Source organism: Phaethon aethereus (genome assembly GCF_964289735.1).
Source record: "Phaethon aethereus genome assembly, chromosome: 15".
NCBI lineage: Eukaryota > Metazoa > Chordata > Aves > Phaethontiformes > Phaethontidae > Phaethon > Phaethon aethereus.
The window spans coordinates 18,445,990-18,464,962 of record NC_138591.1 but is presented as its reverse complement, the minus strand read 5'-3'; positions in this window follow the sequence as shown (position 1 = coordinate 18,464,962).

Here is an 18,973-nt window from a genome sequence, read left to right as displayed (position 1 = left end):
CAGCAGTGGCAGCAGGTCTTTAAGGATGGTCCCAGATAACCATGTCAGGAGCAGGAATCCCTTTGGACTTGAGATTTCAAACCACTGTCCTTCCCTCTTCACCTTTCCATCTACCCCCTCATGTGCACCCACCTTACCAACAGTGTACTGGGCACTTCCCCCAGGCCCGGCCCCAACCTACCTGTCCTGTTCCTCGCGCTGGGATGGGGACCCTGTCCTGCCGACGCTGCTAGGGCCAAGCCCTCCGACCCCACTACGTGTGGATGCCAGCTTCCAGGCCCTGCCGCCCTCCGCAGCGCAGCCCCAAAGCTAGCAGGGCCTCCGTGGGCACGAGGGGGGCATTCAGATCTGCCAGCCGGCCCTGTCAGTGGAGACCCTTCACCACCCGGCATTGCCTGGAGGCAGACAGCACAAGTGGCTGGTGCCCGGCTCCAGCCGAGGTGACAGATGTCCTCCATGAGACACCTTCCAGAGCTGTACCAGGCGGGGTGAGCACGGGGGTGCCTCCCGCTACAGGGCTAGGTGCCTGGTTTCCCCGTTGGCATTGTCCCTCTCCCTGGGGTGGCAGCCCTGGAGCTGCGGAACGGAAGAAGGAGGCGAAGGGCTGTGACAGTGGAGTGGGGTCCCTGCCCGCTGTGCTGCTGCTGGCGGATAGAGCCCGCCTGCCCGCCTCTCTTCAGCCATCTTTGACTTTTGCAGGGACCCTGCTGCTAACTGCACCGAGGCAGCAGCCTGGACCTGGTGGGAGTCTGTGGGGGCACCAGGGACCCCAGCTCCCTCACCTCCTCACCCGCTTCACCCAAAACCAGGACTGGTTGCTACCACTGGGTGCCGAGGAGGACGCACCCTGCCCCATGGGGGTAGCCAGGCTGTTGGCGTCTCTCCTTTCAACCGGGACACGATGGGGCAGACTGGCCATCCAGGCCAGCTCACCGGCATATGCTCCTCCCAGCGCTCCCAGTCTGTGGTGGGAAGCCAAGGCAATGACCAGGCATTGAAATGCCACTTTGCCTCAAGCTGTGGCCAAGGTGGATGCACCATGTCCGTGTCCTCTCCTTCTGCTCGGGAGGTAGGCGGTGGCTTGCTCCCCCCTTCCAGCCAGCTTCTGAAAGACAAAGTCCCCTTCTCTCTCCACTCGACCCCTCCACCTGCTCTCTGAAGGTGGAAGGTGAGGGGAACTCCCCCCATCAGCTAATCTGGGGAATTTCCTCCATGGCAGGCAGGAGGGGTCCAGGCTGTCTGGGGAACCGCCCTTCGCTGACCCTTCCTCTTCCTCCTACAGCACAGGAAAGCCTGGGGGTCCCTGGCCACTGACTAAGGTGAGCCACAGGTCCCCTGCTCCTATAAAGCTGAAAAAAGACCATCTACAAAATTTTGGCCCTTGCAGGAAGAAATGGGTTCCTCAGACGTCCTCCATCCCCTGCCCAGGCGGAGTCTTCCTCCTCCACCATCCAGCCGCGGGGCACCTTCTCTCCCCCGGTCTGGGAAGACGCTGGTCTGCTTTCTGCCGGGCCCAAGCAGGACGGCCGCTCCTCCCCGCCGCCCTCGGGTAACTTGGAGGCTCCCGCACCCCTGTCCCCATGCGCCTGGGATGGCTCCCAGCCCCGACCCAGCCGTGCCCCGCGAGCAGGAGGCTGTGGGCTGCCTTGGGTGTAGAGACGGAGGGTGCCGAGGAAGCGCCAAGCACACACACACTTGCACGCACACGCACGCGCACCTCGGAACGCAGCGGGCTCTCTCTAATGAGAAGCAACAGATGGGTGTAGCTGGCAAGTGCAGGCTTCCAGGGTGGGGGCGTCTAATGATGTCTTTAAACATTGTGAGCGTGTCTGTCTCTCACTCATGTCCCTTCTGCTGTGCAGTGGGGACGCGTCTCCCCACGCCGGTGCCTTGGGAAGAGCCCTCTCGCCAGCGGGGCAGGTCAGGGAGATGAAAGCATGCCTGCGAGCCCCGGCTCCCACCTCCTAGGAGACGGACATCGCCTCCCAGCCCGGGGACAAAGGCAGGGTCTGGTCCCCCCGCGTCGTCTCTAGGTGATGTCACATCGATCAGAGCAGCCGTACCGAGGGGAGGGGAACAAACACGCTCGCACACAAAGGAGCCCGCTTTGAAGTCCTGCGAAGGAGCGTGCCTGCTGCCTCTGGGCTGCCCGTACCTCCCAGCGCTTGGGCCGCGGGTGTGTGTGAACGGGGCCGGGGCGGCACAGCGCGGAGGGGTGGGTGGACGCCCGCGGCAGCTGGATGGGAGGGCTGGAGCCCGTCAGCATCCACTGCACTGCCGGGACGCGAAGGGTATGGAGGCTTTGGTTCCCTACGCCTGCCCCAGCCCGGTTCGCACGGGAGCCCTCCCTCAGCTCGGGCGACGTAGCAGCCTTCCCAGGGGCTGTGAAAGCAACCCGGCCTTTCTGCGGCCAGAGGGGTGGTCACGGACCCCCATGTTAACCACACCCGCCCTACGGGGTTTTTGAGGAGTCTCTCCGGGTTTGCAGCCAGCAGTGCTGCCAGCGGTGAAAGGGATTCGCTCGGCCACCCAGAACCAGAGCTCCGATTACAGGAGGTAATTAAACACATTTGGGTTCTTCGCATTTCTTTCCTGATGGGTTTTTCGCCACAACTGGGAGGCCTGGGAGATCACCCAGCGAAAATGGAAACCCTTGCCGCATCGCACGACTCCAGGAGCTGGGGCTTTGATGGGAAAGCACCAGCACACGTTCTGGCAACACCGCTGCCGTAACCGAGCCTGGCGTGTGACCAGCCTCCAGCTCCTTGTAAAGCAGAAAAGACACAGCCTTATTTAAAGGCTACAGACTACGTGTGCCAGCAGTGGGATTTGCCGTCAGATTTTCTCCTCTGCTGTGCACAGCAATGGTTCCCATCCACACAAGACGGAACGTGAAGCACCCGTCACCCTGTACCACATCCATCTCGCTCTTGCTTCAGCAATGTGGCTGCACTGGCGGCAGTACTGGAGTTACCAGGCTCCTTCCAGCCGGCTACCACAAGAAGTAAAACACATAAAACCCTCACGGGACAGCCCGGGCCAAACCTCTCGGTGCCACAAGCAAGCGAGAGGAGCTGTGTCGCACAGGAAAGCTGGGCAGAAGAGCGGCGAGCAGCCGCTCGTGGTGCACGACGAGCGCACGGAGCAGGAGCGGCAGCCGCCGGACTGGAGGAGCTCCCACCCTGCGCTTGGAACGTGCACGTGCTTCAGCGCAGGCTGCGGCATCGCCAGCCGCGTCCTCCGCCCGGCCCGGCCCTGGTGGGACTGGGAGCGTTTCCCATTGACTTCAGAGTTCATCCTGGAGGCTGTGCTTGCTCCGTGGAGAATAACTCCCAGATTGGTATAATTTTCACTCATTTTACACACCCACTAAATGCCAGATCGGTGCCAGCCACCCTGGTTTCCCACCTCTGCCCAGAGCATAACTTCTGGCCCCAGTCACGTCACAGCTGAATGAAGCAAAAGAAACTGTTGGCTACAGTTTTTAAAAAGTGACTAATTGTTTTCGGCATCTTCCTTTTAATTAAAAAATTAGGGATCAAACCAAAAACACCCGAGAAGAATTCAGTTTTTAGAAAGAGCAGCGCACTTGTCATCTGGAAAACTCAGACGGCAGGCAGCTAAAAATAGAGATCTCCTGAACTTCTGAAAACTCTGCCCACTCGCACTGGCTTTCTTCTGCTCTAGCCGCACACGAAACCATCAAAACCTTTTCCTCTGCTCCTCTCTTCGGGCACCAGTTTAATCAAACAGCTTGGGGAACAGCATGCATCTGCAGCTGCAGGGAGACCGGCAGACAAACCCTGCTGACAAGTAGGCTCTCTGTAAACTGTGGCTGCAAAGTTTGTTTACAGTGTTAAATGTCCATGAAAGTGGTGGCGATATTTAAAAATAGGGATGTTTTTTCATCTTCTGAATGGAAGCCTGGGCCTGGCCTGCGCTGTTGCAGGGAGGCAACGCGATGCTGCAGTGGGCTCCCGCGGCAAGGAGTTCGGATGCTCGTGCCAGGACCCTCTCCTGGCTGCCTCCGTGCCCCCGCTGCCGAGCCGGCGGCGGACCCGCCGGCATCCCTGCTCTTCCAAGCCACCCCGGACGAAGAGTACTGGCCGGGCTGCGCACGCCTTGGCGAGCCCAGGTTTGCCGATGCCTGCGCACCCGCGCTGCGACGCTTGCCAACGGGGCGCGTGGCTCTCGCTCTCGGAACTCACCGTGTTGGCAGGCATGCCCACGTGGCACGGAGGGCAGCACGTTTCTAAATGGCGGAGTATCTTCCAGAGCATCTCTGCCTTTAAAGGAGCCGCCTTGGAAGCTCGGACCTGGAAATCTTTGTAGCCGGCTGAACGGACAGTCCCACCGCGTGCCTGTGCTGCCCTGCCCTTGGAGGAGACAAGGCATCCAAATGCAAGAAACCAACCAACCAAAGGAAAACGTCATCACCACAGCGCATGCCTCTGGCTTGGGGAGAGGGGAGGGGAGAGAAAAGAAGTTAAAAAAATGAACCAAAATTTAAGCAAAAGTTCTAGAGCGTCTTAAAAGGAAGGAGAGAAAAGCTCCAAGTATCATGCCCTTCTCCTCTTGGAGCCTCTTTGCTCCCAGCCGACCTCTTTGCCCTTAACAACGCAGCGCGTTATTGCCCCTATTCGCTAGCAAACGCGCCCGCTGACCAACCCATGGAGAATGGGTGGGCTTTCATTTCCCACCAAGCGGGTACATTTCTTTGGCATCTTGGATGTCAAGCATTCCTGAGGCAACACGGTGAAAACACACGCGGCTCACAAACAGGGGATGTTTCGGGGCTGCAGTAAACACCAGTGCTACTCCCTTTTGGGGACTTCTCCTCCCCTCTCCGTAACCCAGACTGCGCCACAAAGGAGCAGATGCCGGCGCTGCTGCAATTTATTTTAATTCCACCCCCCCATCTTTTTCTTTCCTTTTTTTTTTTTTTTTTTTTTTGATTTTGCGTGTGTCTGGGTAAATTTAGTTCCCATAAAAGTGAAGGACTGTCAACACCAGCTTTGGAGCCAACCATACTGCCGGCAGCTGTTGTGCGGGCTGTGCACACAAAGCCCCCGAGCGCACCTCGGTCTGTCCCCGCCAAGCCCCCACGCAGCCCTCCAGCAGGTCCAAGCTCCCACCCCCCTCGGCTCCGTCCCTCGGCCCCGAGTCGCAGCTCAAATCACACAGCCCCCCTGCTCCTCCCAGCGCTCCCGATCCCCTCAGCATGGCTTGATCCATCCTCATCCCCATCCATCCCCACACCCGTGCTGCTCCTCCCAAGCTCCTCGGCCTCTCCCACGTCCTGCACCCTCCCATCATGGGGGCAGCCGGGCAGAGGTACCGTCCCTTCGGCCAAGGCGCTGCCCCAAGGGCAGCTGGACCCTGAGGAGGGACGAGACAGAGTCCTGCCACGGGAGCTCTCCTTCAGTGTAGGGTCCCGGTAAGGTAGCCCTCCCTGGATGGAGGATGCCCTGCGATAGCTCTCCTCGGGTGGAGGGTCCCAGTGAGGTAGCTCCCCTCGCACGGGGATCTCGCCGCGGGAGCTGCACATGGCCCAAGCGGGATGGCCGTGCTGGAGGGTCCTGCAGCACTCTCCACTTCCACCTCCTGCCCTGTTCCTCCCTTGCACCGCTCAGTACCCCTTGGGCTCCCTCTGCGCATCAGTGGACCCTCGGAGTGGGCTTCATCCGCCCTGGGTCTGCACCATCGTGGGGACCCCCCTGTGCGCAGCCTCCTGCAGGCAGGGGCCCAGGGAGCTCTGCAGGCAGCAGCCCTCCGTCAACTGCTGTTCCGCCAGCAAAATCCAAATATTCGGGGCTTTTCCTGGAGTTTCTTGTGAAACGGTGCCTGGAGGACACGCAGGAGGAGCACATCTCCTGCAAAGCTGGGCCAGCCCGGCTCTTGCACGCGGGGTCTTGCCACCAGGCGCCTCGGGGCACAGGGGAGGGGGCAACGCTCAGACTGGGGTCTGCAAACTGCTCCCTCGCTGGAGAGCAGAGCTCATGCCTACCAAGCAGCACTGCCTCCAGCGTCCTGTAGAAGCAAACCACTTGTCATTTGGGTGCCGAGGGGCCCCGTGCCCTCCGTAGGCAGTCCAAGGGGGACCCGAGGGCTGAGAGCCTCCTTCCACGTCCCTGCAGTTCTAAGATCACGCGAGGATCCCCTCTTCCTCTCCCAAATCGCGAGACAGGTCTCAAAACCTGGGGGAGCACTTGCTTTTCACGGCTGCTCTTTAATGAAGGAGTTTGAACGTGATGCTTTAGTTTGTGTTTTGATGCACCTTCGCCGGTGCCTCCCCGCTCCCTCCTGCATGGGTGCAGGAGACCTCCCAGCAGAGCGCTGCCGGCCGATGCCCACGCATCCCTCTGCAGCCCTCTTCCCCCAGCTTCCAGAACGGCCGCGTGCCCCCGGCTGCCTCTGGGCCTCGCTCACCCCTGGTGTCATGTCTGCTCCTGCCTCCCGCACAGCACCTGGGCGGCTCCAGCTCCTTTCCCTGCCCGGGGCTGGGTCCTGCAGAAGGTCCAGCACAGGTCTGGACTGCTGGGCTTCCTCCATGCTGGCTGCACGGAAATATTGTTCTCCAAGGCAAGAGGAAGACAGCTCCTTGTTGGTGGCTCTTCTCCAGGTGGTGGACTCAACCTCGATCAGGGGGCTGGATTTGCTCGGGGCATGGCCTGAGGGACTCCATATCCCACCAGGAGCTTGCTCACGGTGAGAAACCTTGCTAGCAGACTTGCAAGAACTGAGAGGCTCTCCAAAGCATCCACGCCATCTCTGCACCCCACTCCCCTTCTCAGGCTGCTAAACACCTCCAACGGGAGACCCCGAAGCCTCCGGCAGAGTCTGCCGAGCTGGGCGAGGAGTACATGCGGGGAGCGGCCGTGCAGGAGCAGGTAACGCTCAGCCTGTCCCTGGCACCGCGAGGAGGTATGTTCTGCCAGCGCACGCAGTCCCACGAGGACGCGGTCTGCTTGGCAAGCCCGGCCAGCCCCTCCGAGCTGCTGGCGGGCCGTCCCTGCCAAGGACTCATCCCGCTCCTGATCTGCCGGGAAGCCAACGGCGCAGCCAGCCAGGCTGAGCTCCTTCACCCTCTCCTGCTCTGCCGCGCGACTGGAGCCTTCTCTGTCCAGCATCTCCCGCAACCCACACGGCCCTCCCGAAGGCTCGCCATGACTCCGCCTGCGCCGCCGGCCTCCTCCGTCCCTCTCCCCGGGGAACAAGGGGCGATTCACCCGCCGCAGGGCCAGGAGGGGCAGCCTGGGAGTGCAGTGAAGTGAGATGGTTGCCAGGGGCCAGCACAACTTCACCTTGTATGGAGGAGACGGCTGGGAAGCGGTTAACACTTTGGTACTGGATTGATTTCTCCTGGAAGGAAGGAAGTGTCCTCACGCAGAAAAAATGCAGAAATAACAGGGTTGGGGTTTTTTTTGTTTTTTAAAAATAGCTATTCTTTTTTTCCAGCCATCTGTGCCATTTGCAGCTGATGGGAGCGAGGACGGTGCTGGATGGGGGGAATCATTTGGGTTTGGGACCGATATTGCATTTACAGTGTACAAAACAAGAGAGGACATCTGTCCCCAGTGGAGCATTACGCACAGATCTAGGATTTTAGTATTGCGCTCACGTCCAGCGCTATCGTTACAGATGCAGAGAGCAGGGATGGTCATGTGCAACCCTGCGCTCCCTTCTCCTTGCCGTCTTCCTCGTCTGCAGTCCGCCATGGCTCGCTTTGCCCATGGGCTACTCCTGCTAGTCCAGACCTTTGCGGGCTTTCCTACCACAACGGTCTTCTTCCAGCCTTCCCCCACCCCTTTTGCCACGCATTGATGCTGCTGGGGAGCAGCACCTGAGCAGCAGCCGGGAGCAAGCCAAAAGCTTGCTGCCTGGCCCGAAAGCCGGTCCTTGGCGGCTCTGCGACGCCAGCCGCGGAGAACACCTCCCTTTGCTGACAGGGCGTCTCCGAAGCCTCTTTCAGGAGCAGCCCTCAGCGACTGCGGACTCATTCTTCATCTAGACAAGACGCCGTTGCAGACGGCATCACCCCAAGCGTGTAGTGCTGCAGCCAACCCGCGCTTGCTGCAGATGCCTTCTAAAAATCTCTTTAGCGAGGCCAGTCATGGACTGTGCTCCCTGTTAGCAGCAACAGGGAATTTCGGTCACCGGCCAGGTGTGAAACCTGCCAGGCTTGTCGGCAGAAGAGGGTCTGGGCGCTCCGCTGGTGCTTCCGCAGGGAGCACGCGGGCTGGCGCGGAGCAGCAGAGCACGAATGGGGAACGGCTGCTGGGAGCATTCCGAGGGATCTCCTGCGCTGGGGCAAGCGCGTGGGAGGAGGCTGCTCCTGCCAAAACTTGGTCGCATCAGGAAGACAGCAATGCTGAACTGAGCCTGCAGCCGGGATGGCCTTGGGCACAGCCCTGGCACTCACACGGAGGTTAGTGGTCCCGTCTGGGCCCTCGCTGGCCCTGCCACGCGCCTGGAGCTCGCTGGGCAGGCTCTGACTGCGGGCAGCGTGTCTTTGCCAAATGCTTTTCAACAAAACCTTCAGCCTGATGTCGGCTTTTGCTTTTGGCGTGTCCCTTCCCTGCCTTTCCTGGTTATTTCCAATGGTGCGATCACCCATGCAGTATTTTCAGTCCCGCCAAAAGACCTCATTTAAGTTGTTAGCAAATATTCAAATGAAGCAAGATGCTGCTCCGTTGGCTTGAGCGAGCCAGGACCCAGTTGTGTGCAACATGCACAAAGTGTGAGGGCTTGAATGAAGAAGGGACCTGGGGAATGTGGCTCTGCTGGAGAGGTCCCAAGTCTCCTGCTGCTGCCCTTGACTTTGGAGGGCAGAGGGTGGAGAGGAGAGGAGCAGGTGATAGATGAACCATGGGAGATAAAAGAGGGAGTCAAGGGAGCAGAGCAGCCCACGCTAATTACTTTATCTATATATAAACATGAAGGCTTGCATGTGCCAACCGGAGGTTTGCATGCCCTCGGAGCAGGCAAAGGGGAGCAGACGTGGTCAGGAGCAGTGGTGTCAGGGCGGAGAGGACTACCAGTGGTTGGCAGAACCTGCTCTTACAGCAGGGAGGTGAGCATGTGCCCCATGGTTCGTTACAAGTCATTCAGGCAATTAAGCTCACTTGCCTTGGGACTTTGGAGGAGAGAAGCACCAGACTGGTGGCTACGTCCTGTGATTTACAATACATCTGATAGTTCTAGCCCATTAATAAAACATGCAGTTGGCCATGAAAAGCACATCTGCCTATTTTAAAGACTATAATAATGGATAAAGCTCTGACACATGGATTTCTGTAAGAAAACTAGCACTGTAAATAGCATTCCAAAATGATGTATTCCATCAAATTCAATGGGACAGTTATTGTATGCTAATTAAATACTACTGAACTATTCAACAGTTGGATGGTGAATAGAGACCCGATTTTAGAAAGCCACACAGTTCCTCAGAACACCCACAGACTCCCAAGGCTTTCACCACTGTCCTGTGCCTGCAATCAGCTCTGATAACGGGCTGTGGACAGACAGAGCACGGGCTGTTCACAGGTCAATTGACCTGTCCGTCAGGAGCTCTGGGAACATGACCATGGCTGCAATCCACTGTCTGCGGGGTTAAATGAATTCAAACGAGGATTACGCATCCTATCTCCTCGAAATCAGACCATCCAGAGCATAACTTGCTCCGCGGTTACTCTCTTCCTCTTGGGAGAAGAACTCCACACGGTCCTCACCAATGCCTCTTCCCCCTTCCCAGGATGATCTCCTGACTGCGCTCCTTTCCAAGACTTTCTTCACTTTAATTCACCTGGGCCAAGCTTACTTTGCCCGCTGAAAGTATGTGTTGGGCCTCCAACGAGCACATACCCATTTCCATGCAGGCTATAAGCAAGCAATTGCATGAAAAAGGCCAACTGCAAAGACAAGTCTAGTATTTGCAATGGGAGGAGAAGCGTGCTAAAAAAGACAGGTCTTGCCCCAGCTCTAAACTGACCTGCCTGGGGCTCAGGATGTTCACTGGCAGGGATGGAGGGCCCCAGGGGAGTTCCCAGGAGCGGCACCGTGCTCCATAAACCCACAGGAAACCCTTCTCCGAACTCCTGGGCTGTGGCAGATCCGCTCTCGGCCAACTCCAGCCTACGGGACCTCCTCCTCCTCGACCTTTTTCACGAGCAGCCAGACCGAAAGCTAATGAAGTGGAGACAGGCAGACAGACAGACAGAGGTATTTCCAGATCTTCACTGGTGCCTGACATTATAACCTAATACAGGGGGTTCCACCCAGCACCTTGGTCCGGGAGCTTTTGCACAATCTAGCCCAGGACTGCCGAGCTCTCTGTATAAGAGCATGTATTGATAAAGCCTGTGGACACTTTCAAGTCTGCGAAAAAGATGTTTCGAGGTGACAGATCTTAAGCAACACACAGAGCTGAGCGCTGCTCTGCTCTCCACACCCTTCCCCGCTGCCAGGGGAAAGCAGCCACTATCAGTGATAGCTGGATCCAATTTATTAGGCGCTTCGAGGAGACATTCATCAGGCAAGGAGATAAATAATCTTCAGATGGAACAATTAAATTTAATTGCCTGAAGATTATTTGTCTCCTTCCCTGATGATAGTCTCTGCTGAGTGCTTTATAAATTGGATCCAGCTATCAGCAATATTAACTGCGTTTCCCCTCAAGACTGGCCCAGCTGCCCAGACCAAAACACTGGGCTCAGAATAAACTTTCACTGTTACGCATCGAAACCGAGGTTGCCTCGAGGCTCGCAGGTGTCCTTTTTCTTGCAGATAGGCAGGCCAGTGGTCGAGGTGGCTGGCTTTTCTGGTCCCCGGTGGGTGCATCCCGAGCTCAGCAGTGCTGCTGCTGCTGCTCTGCCGGCTCCGTGGCAGTGGTGCCCTTCTTCCCAAAGGCTTGAGGAGGGACGCGGTGAGCCCTGAGGTGGACGGTGCCAGAGTTCAGAGCGCTGGATTTTGTTGCGGCTGGAGAAATGAAGAACCAAGGTGGCGGGGTCCATAACACGCTATGGAGCAGCGACGGCATACGCGGGAGCGTACTTGTGCTGGTCGCAAGAGCAATGGTGACGGAGCCACATCTCAGACTGAAGAGACCTTCAGCATGTGTGTGGGCTCGCTAGTGCCTGTCCCAGTCAGTCTGCCAGCTTGACGGCCAGCAAACCGCGGGAGCGCGGCTTTTTCACGTAGAGGCAGAGCCAGGGTAGCCACCATAGTCATGTTACTCCAGGCCAGGACCAAAGCTGGAACTTCTTCAACAACCCAGGAGCCATCAACTCCCTCCTCTCAATACGTCTGAAGTCTGGAAAATATCTTAAATATGGGAGAGGAAAGGGAGGGGTTTGATCCTCAGCTGGTGTAAATCAACGGAGCTCCATTGACATTGTTGGACGATTACTGAGACTTATGTCCTCTGACCCCAAAAATTTCTACGGAGGGAGGTAATGACTGCAGAGCATTCCAGTGTTGCAAGAGATCTTCCTCCAGCCTGGCTGTGGGGAGGCCATAACTCCAGGGGCTGGGAAGCACAGGGATAAAGTGTCTCGGTGAAGGAAAGGGAGAAGAGTCCCAGTTGGAAGGCAAGCTGGAAATCAGAGAGGCTGGGCTGCAGGGACCACGTACCTTGGGGAGATCTGATCCTCCTGCACTTTTCTGAGTGCAGAGGATGGATGACTCTGGATATGAGCACCATGAATGATGTCTTGCTCTCAGCCCACTTCTGGAAGTGGTGGAGTCTAACACCAGGCAGGACCAAGTCCACCGGTGTCACCCTGCACCCTGTGCACCACGGGAGCAACCAGCAGCTCACCCCACATCATCCACCCTGCCTGCCTTGGGAGAACTTTGGGCTGTTGGCGATGGCCAAGAGCCATGGGCAACGCTGCCGATCCTCCGACAGACAAGCTGCGTCCAGGCGTCCCCGAGCGAAAGGCAGCATTTGGTGGTGCGGGCTGGGTGCCAGCGCTGTGTGCTCCTTCCTGCGAGCAGCGCAGAAAAGACCCTGGAATCAACATGTTTACTGACAGACTCCTGCTCTGTTGGCCTGGTTTTCTAAGGAAATGAAGCTTGTGCAATCACATTGTCTGGGGGTGTCTGTTCCTAATAACTTCTCAGTCCACCAGCCAATTCCAATCCAATCTGACGGAGGGGGAGAGGTCTCAAAGCGCTGCGTCCTCCCAGGTCTCCCAGCAGTACGCTGGGCGGCGAGCTGGGGTGCAGGTAACTTGGACCAGGCGTGCAACGGAAGCATCTTCTATACAAAGCCACAGAGAAGAGCAACAAGGTCGCAGTTGGCTGCCAGTGGGTAACCCACGGCCCCGTCGGGAGGAGGACCTCGCCAGCAGTGGCCAGAGCTGGACGCGCACCATCAGCTAGGAGAAACATGCGTGTCCGGAAGGACGTGAGCTCCAGCTACACAGGGCCTGGCGCTGCCTGCAGTTAGCGCACGTCTGGGCAGAGGAGGATGGAGTCTGCAGCAAGCCATGGCTGCCAGAACGTGTGGAGCTGAGCGCTGAAAAGCCTCCAGCTCCCCGAAGCGCTGGGGCTGAGGGATCCTCGGCTGGAAGGCGTGGGCTCCCAGCGGGCAGAAGGCTCCCTTCCGCTGGGGACGGGTGCTTCCAGGAGCGGAGCTGTGCCGCCGGCACCTCGCCAAGCAGAGTGGGACCCACGGCCGCCCCACGTTGCGTCTCGTCTTGCTTCAGTCTGGACAGGATCTGGACAGCAGTGCCTTGTCTCTCCTCTTGTTGACGCTGGTTTAATTTGCTGAAGGCGTTCGATGGTGCACATGGTCTCTCTAGCTCAGCCCTGCCAGTAATATGAGCTTAACAGAGCTGGAGAGGACTTTTTTTTAAAGCGCCTATACAAACATGATTTGTTTTGTAATAACTCTTCTTCTGTTCTGTTTTGAAGGGGATGATGGCTCTGGGATCTGAGGGGCTCGGAGACAGCTCAGAGCAGCTCAAATTCCTCCCCACGTGCTATCGATTAATGTCTTCATTAAACACCCAGATCAAAGCCGCTTCCAGCCGGAGCATGACGGCGCAACTCGGCTTCGTGAAGTCACCCGCAATTGGTGACAAATGAAACGGGACTTGGTTTGTCCTGTACCAGCCACACATGGAAACGGGAGATAACCGCCAATGGAGGGAGCAAGTGTCCTTCCTCGGCTCCCCATCGCAACCTGGACCAGAAAACAAGACCCCAGCCACGGCGAGTGATGAGGCACCCGCTGCACACATGCTTGCTGTGAGAGGCATTCCCTGTGGTGGAGGATCACCACCGCCTGCCGAGCCGTCTGCTCCCAGGCCAAATCTCTGGTGCCACCGGTGCCAAGGGCAACTCTCCAGTTGACTTCATTGGGACCTGACCTTGAGGTAACCTAGCAAAGCAAGAGGGCTGGGAAAGTAATCTGGAAGGAAACACTGCCACAAAATTGTCCAAATGGGTGTTTCCTAGAGACACTCCAACACATCCTCTACCTCTGTTGAACTTAGCCTGTGGACATCCAGGAACCCCAACCCTTGGCAGTGTCCCAGATGCTCGTCTGCACCACCGCGCACATCCTCGTGCAATCAGGCCTGACCCGCAAGGGGCCACGGCCTTTGGCTAGCATGGCTCCATCTCTGCTTGCCGTGGCAGCACATGCCACCAGCTGACCCTGAGCCCGTCAATCCCGCATCCTAGACTGGGTGCATCAGCCCGGTACAAAAAGGTACGTTTCCACCTACAGCCAAAGCAATGAATCCTGGGATTTAAATCCCTGTGGCAGTTTGGGTGCAGCGTTAATCCACGCTCAGTGCTCAGCCTAGAGGCAAGCGACGGCAGACCATATCACAGGGTCTTCTCCTTGCAGAGCCCTTCCTTAGGCACCAAGAAAACTGAACCCCTTCAGGAGACCTCGCAGCACCGGGTCTCACTGTGCACGCAGGCCGCCCTCCTCTCTCTTCCCACCCTCCTTCCTGGTCCAAGCGTGCTGTGTGTCACCACCTCACCGTGGCTTCTCGCTCGGTGCTTGCAACGGGTGGGATGGCAGGACCAGGCAGCCCCTGCAAGAGGATGCAACCGGGCACAGCCGGGATGTGCCTGCCAGCCCGGCGGTGTGATCCACGCTCGTGTTTTTTACCGGTGCTGACCGCAGGGTGCAACAGTGGGACCCGGGTGTATTCTCCCTCCCTTGCTTCTGTGCCCAAACACACATGGTGTTGGTGGCTGCTCTACCGAACGCCGCAAAATCTCTTTAAAGCTGCATGGATCTATCGTTAGTTGGTTATTGCCCACATCCTTTAAGATAAATTTAGAAGACTTTAGCACCTGGTTTCAGCTTTCTGGTGGCATTACAGGGTAAACTGTGGGCAGAGTGAAAATCCACCATGCACAAAAGTGTCGCCCTCATCTAAGCTGAGCTGTTGCATGAAAGTCTCCACCCCATGGCACGCTGAGCCTTGCATCGATGAACGGCGCCGTGGGGGACTGGGCTGGGTTTGTTCTTAATGTAGATCAATTAACTGCGTGTGTTGCTCATGAAGGAACAGCAGTGCTGGGGCCAGGAACAGCACAACGCTCACCCGTGAGCCACGGCACAGGCTGCTAAGTCTTTCTGGGACACTTTGCCCCTCTCTGCTCCCTTCTCCAGGCAGCATGGTCAGGAGCGCAGTGGGATGGATTTCCAGGACCTCGGCAGAAGCACTTGGCACGTTTAATTTCCAGGTTTGAGGCACTGTTGGAAACGAGCCGTCTCGAGGGAAAACGCCGGGAATCAGGTCAACCGATACCATCACGGTGATGGGCCCTCGGCAGCTGCGAGCAGCAGCGGTGACATTTGCCGGCACACAGTGCTCTGTTGTGGTTTGGACGTGGCCGGCACCACACGGGGCTCTGGGGGAAGAGAAGAATGTGGCTTCCAGCTATTCCTGCCGCAGCGAACGGCACCTTGGTGGCGGAGCTGCTGTGATCTCCCGCAGGCTGGGCAGCCAGCCCCAGCCCGGGACTTCCCGGGGGCTGAGCCCGGTGAAAAGCGGGTACCAGCCAGATACTCCCCAGCAAGGAGCTGCAGGACGTGCACGATGCTGCTCTGCTCGTAGCCGGTGGTCGTCGCTCCTGCTGCCCACCACCCCGTTTCAGGCAGCGGCACAGCAAGTTTAGGATTGGGGGTCCAGCGGCTCAAAAACAGTCAAAGAAGAGCAAAATCATACCCTTGTTGCCATCTTAATTTGCAGATCAAATTAAACTACTTAGGACAAACACGTTTGCGTTTCCAAGGGTTCTTTGAAGCCTGAGTCAGCAAAGTGCATGCTCAGCTTTAAGCATGTGGTTTACAGTCTATTGGATTAAGCTGGAGCTTGAGGGAACAACCATATAAAAACATTGTTTTAACACATCATCTGTTGGGTTTTTCTTTTTTCTGCCCACCAAAAATGCCATTTTAGCTGTGACATAAATGTTCGTGATAGATTGTTGGTTTCAACAAATGGTATCTTCCAAAATTCTTGAGTTAGAACAAACTTGCAGATATTCACTGGACTGTTTCTGTGTTTCATTTTTTCAAGTGAAACTTAGTTTGGTTAAAAAAAAGTTAGTGGTGGTTTGTTTGGGGCTTTTTAAGTGGAAAACAAATTAAAATAAAACACTCTTGCTTCCTCATGAACTTCTACTTTTATATTTTCAGTTCCTGTTTTCAGTGTTTCACTTTTCAAGTCGCTTTAGGAACAGAACACTTTCCTGTGTCCCGGGGATTTTCGTGGGGTGGAAAGAGCTGTTTTCTGCCTGGTCTGTAGGTGGGTTTGGAGAACCTCAAGCCAAAAAATCCTAGACACACCAAAGTCAGACGAGCTTTCTGGTGGTGCTAACGTTACCAGGACTCCCATCTCCTCCAACCCAAGTGCCTTTGTGGTTGGGAAATTGCAATCTTGGTCTAAAATCTGCATTGTCCAGCTCGGTTCCACATGGGAAGTGGCTTTGCCCACAGCGTACAGAGTACACCAGTGTGTGGTTTCTCGGAGAAGCCTGGGCTGTCTGAGCAGAGGCTGCTTGACAGCGAGCCTCAGGCCAACGGCGTTTTGCTCAGCAGCAAAAGCGAAGCTGCATCCTCAGTGGGTATCTGTGCGGGGGATGGAAAGTGTGGGCACCCAGCAGCCCCTTGATTCGCCCAGCATAAATCTGATCACGCCGCATTTCAATTATACGGCAACTCTATTTATAAGGTATGTGGGTAAGCAGTCCGTGTAACTGCACAGTAATTGCACAGAGTTCCTACAGATGATAGAGCAATGATTAATTTAGTAATTGCATGTGCCGGAATAGCCCTGGGACTTCCACTGTGTTTTGGATGGTTGGCATGGCTTCTGCTTGCTTTCTCACCTCCTGTTTGAGGGAAGAAAGGCTTCCACTGACTTCAACAGATCAGGCTCAGAGCATCTCTCCTCTGCGGACATTGCAGCTGCTTTATAGAAAGGGTAGCTCTTCAGCCTTCCCCCATAACCATAAGGAAAGAAACTCCAAAGCAGGAACATAAGAGAAAAGTGTCCCAGGGTAAAGAAAAAAAAGGGGAAAAAAAAAGTCAAAAAAAGAAAAAAAGCCGACAGAAAAACCTCTCATGCCAGACTCAGAGAGCCAGACCTTGGGAAACACAAAGTTGGATTCGTGTCTGATAAACGGAGCAACTCCCTTTGGAGGGGAGAAAAGAAATGCAGATGCCTTAGAACTGATGCCAACAAGCTCCTGATTTTGGGGAGGAAATTCGGACTGTCACAGTTCAGGTTTTTATTTCTATGAATCCATACAATGTGAGCAAAATACCATGCAGGGATGGCTCTTCTGGTGATGTAAATTAACACACGCCCATTAACCTTCACGGAAGAATGCCAGTGTTCTCCTGCCGAGCTTCTGGACCTGGGTCTACCTCCAAGCGGAGGGAGCAGAACACCTGGTTGCTGGGCTGGACAAGCCGATGTTTGGCTTTGACTGTCGCCAACAGCAAAAACTAATCCACTGGATCTGCACTTAAATGCTGTTAGCGACAGAAGTGATGTTCACAAAGAGATGAAAAATCCCTCACAAAGTACAGGCTGTTCTGCAGCGTCATCTTTTGGTGCTCCACGACGCCTGGAGGAGGAGGCCACGCTTCTCAGGCAGGGAGACCGGCCCCTGCCTCCCAGGCAAGGTAGGAAATGCATCCCTATGCCATGGCCGCTGCCACCCTCAGCCCCCCAGCTGGAAGGGGGACCCCAGGGCCATTTGCTTTGCCGTTGGCTTGAGGTCAGCAGGAGGCGAGCAGTGTTGGCACAGCGAGCTTCCCTGTGAGCAGCAATGGGCTGCTCGAGGTTTCTCGAGATTGCTCCCAGCGCTTTGCTTCGGCCCCGCTTCCCAGGTGAGAATGGCTCACCTCTACCCTCACCCAGACGAGATCTGTGAGGATGCCCCATCCAGCAGGACGCGGGGCTGTCCGGGGTAGGTGGGTGTACGGCACCCGGGACGGCGTGTGCGTGCAGGGCGGCACGCCGGTGCGGAGGGGGCTGGTGCGCACAGGAGGTGCTCGCCCGGGCGCCGGTGGGTGCATGGCACATGGGTGTACGGGCGCAGCGGTGTTTGGGCCGGGATACCGGCAGCGCCTGTGGCTGGCAGTACGGGGCACACGGGCACTGCAGGGACGATGCGATGCCTGTGCCCGGCGATGCAGGTCTGCGTAGGCACAGGCGTCCCCCCGGGCTCCTCCCGGACTCCAGCCTGCTTTGCTCATTAAAATACTGGGGAAGAGGGATTGCTACAAGCAAAATGATGCCTCTTCCAGCTCCACCTCGGCTGCTTCCCCACGCGAGGAGACAGCAGGGCTGAGGCCAGGTGCTCTGGGGATCCTCCTCCATCACCTGTGCCGTGGTGCGCATGTTGGAGCGAGTGCCAGGCTGGTCCCCACTGGGGAAGCCCCCTCTGCCAAACCTCTGTCACCAGCGCAGGTAGCAGGGAGCGCAGGGAGACCTGCCAGGACAAACACTGTCAGTCCTGGTGCTGCTGAGAGCACCTGCCCTGGCTCCTCCTCGCCTGACAGCAACACCTCGTCCTGCCGTGCCAGCTGCCCGGGGAGCGATGCTGAAGCTGGTGGGAGGTTGTCAGCCCCGTGCTAGCCTTGCTCGGGATACTTGCTGCCAGGTGCATGGCTTTGAGTTGGAGAAAGAAGGGGACAGAGAGCACCAGAGGCACAGGGGGGTGAAGAAGTGACAGAACAAAGCTTGAGCCGTCTAAGCCGGAGCCCCAATGCCCCTTAGGGCCTTCAGCCACTAAGCCCTAGTCTTAACCGTAACACACATCCCTTAAGGGCACGTGTGACATAGCCTTCAAAAATTAAAAACCAACCTTCACGTAAGCAGCTCATGGTTCTAGGCTGGTTCCAGTAGCTGCATCAGCTCCCCACGGCCCTTAGCACGGAGGTTATAGCCTTAGAGACCGCTGCACACCTGGTTTCTGCTCTTGCTGCTTGGCCATGGGGGAGGGCAGGAGAGCGTCTGAAGGCTTTAAGACCTGCTTGGGAAGAAACCATTGGGATGTGCCCATGAGGCTTCCCAGGGAGAGAAGGAAAACATGAAAAGATGCACCTGCCTTCATTCCAAGCAAATGGTGGCCAAGCATCGTTCTTCAAGAAACACTGTGCAGCAGAGCCTGCCCCAGAAACCCCTCTTCTTCACCCAGGCCCTCTTTGCTCTGCTCTTCAGTACTGCCTTGAACAGTAGTCCCACCTTATCATTCAGCGGGGCAGGGCAGAGGTGTTGGCAAGTCCATCTCATCGGGCTGAAGCTGTGCTTGGGGGGAGGAGCGCAGCTTCCATCAGGGCAGCGCGCATCCCGGTTGTCCCTGGTAGAGGAGCTTCCTGCGTGACTGCTATGCAACGCCCACCCTTCCCACTCTGACTGCATCCAACTCTGCTTCTATGGAGGCCCCTGTGCTTTCCCTCTTCCTCTTCCAGGCAAGAGGAGGA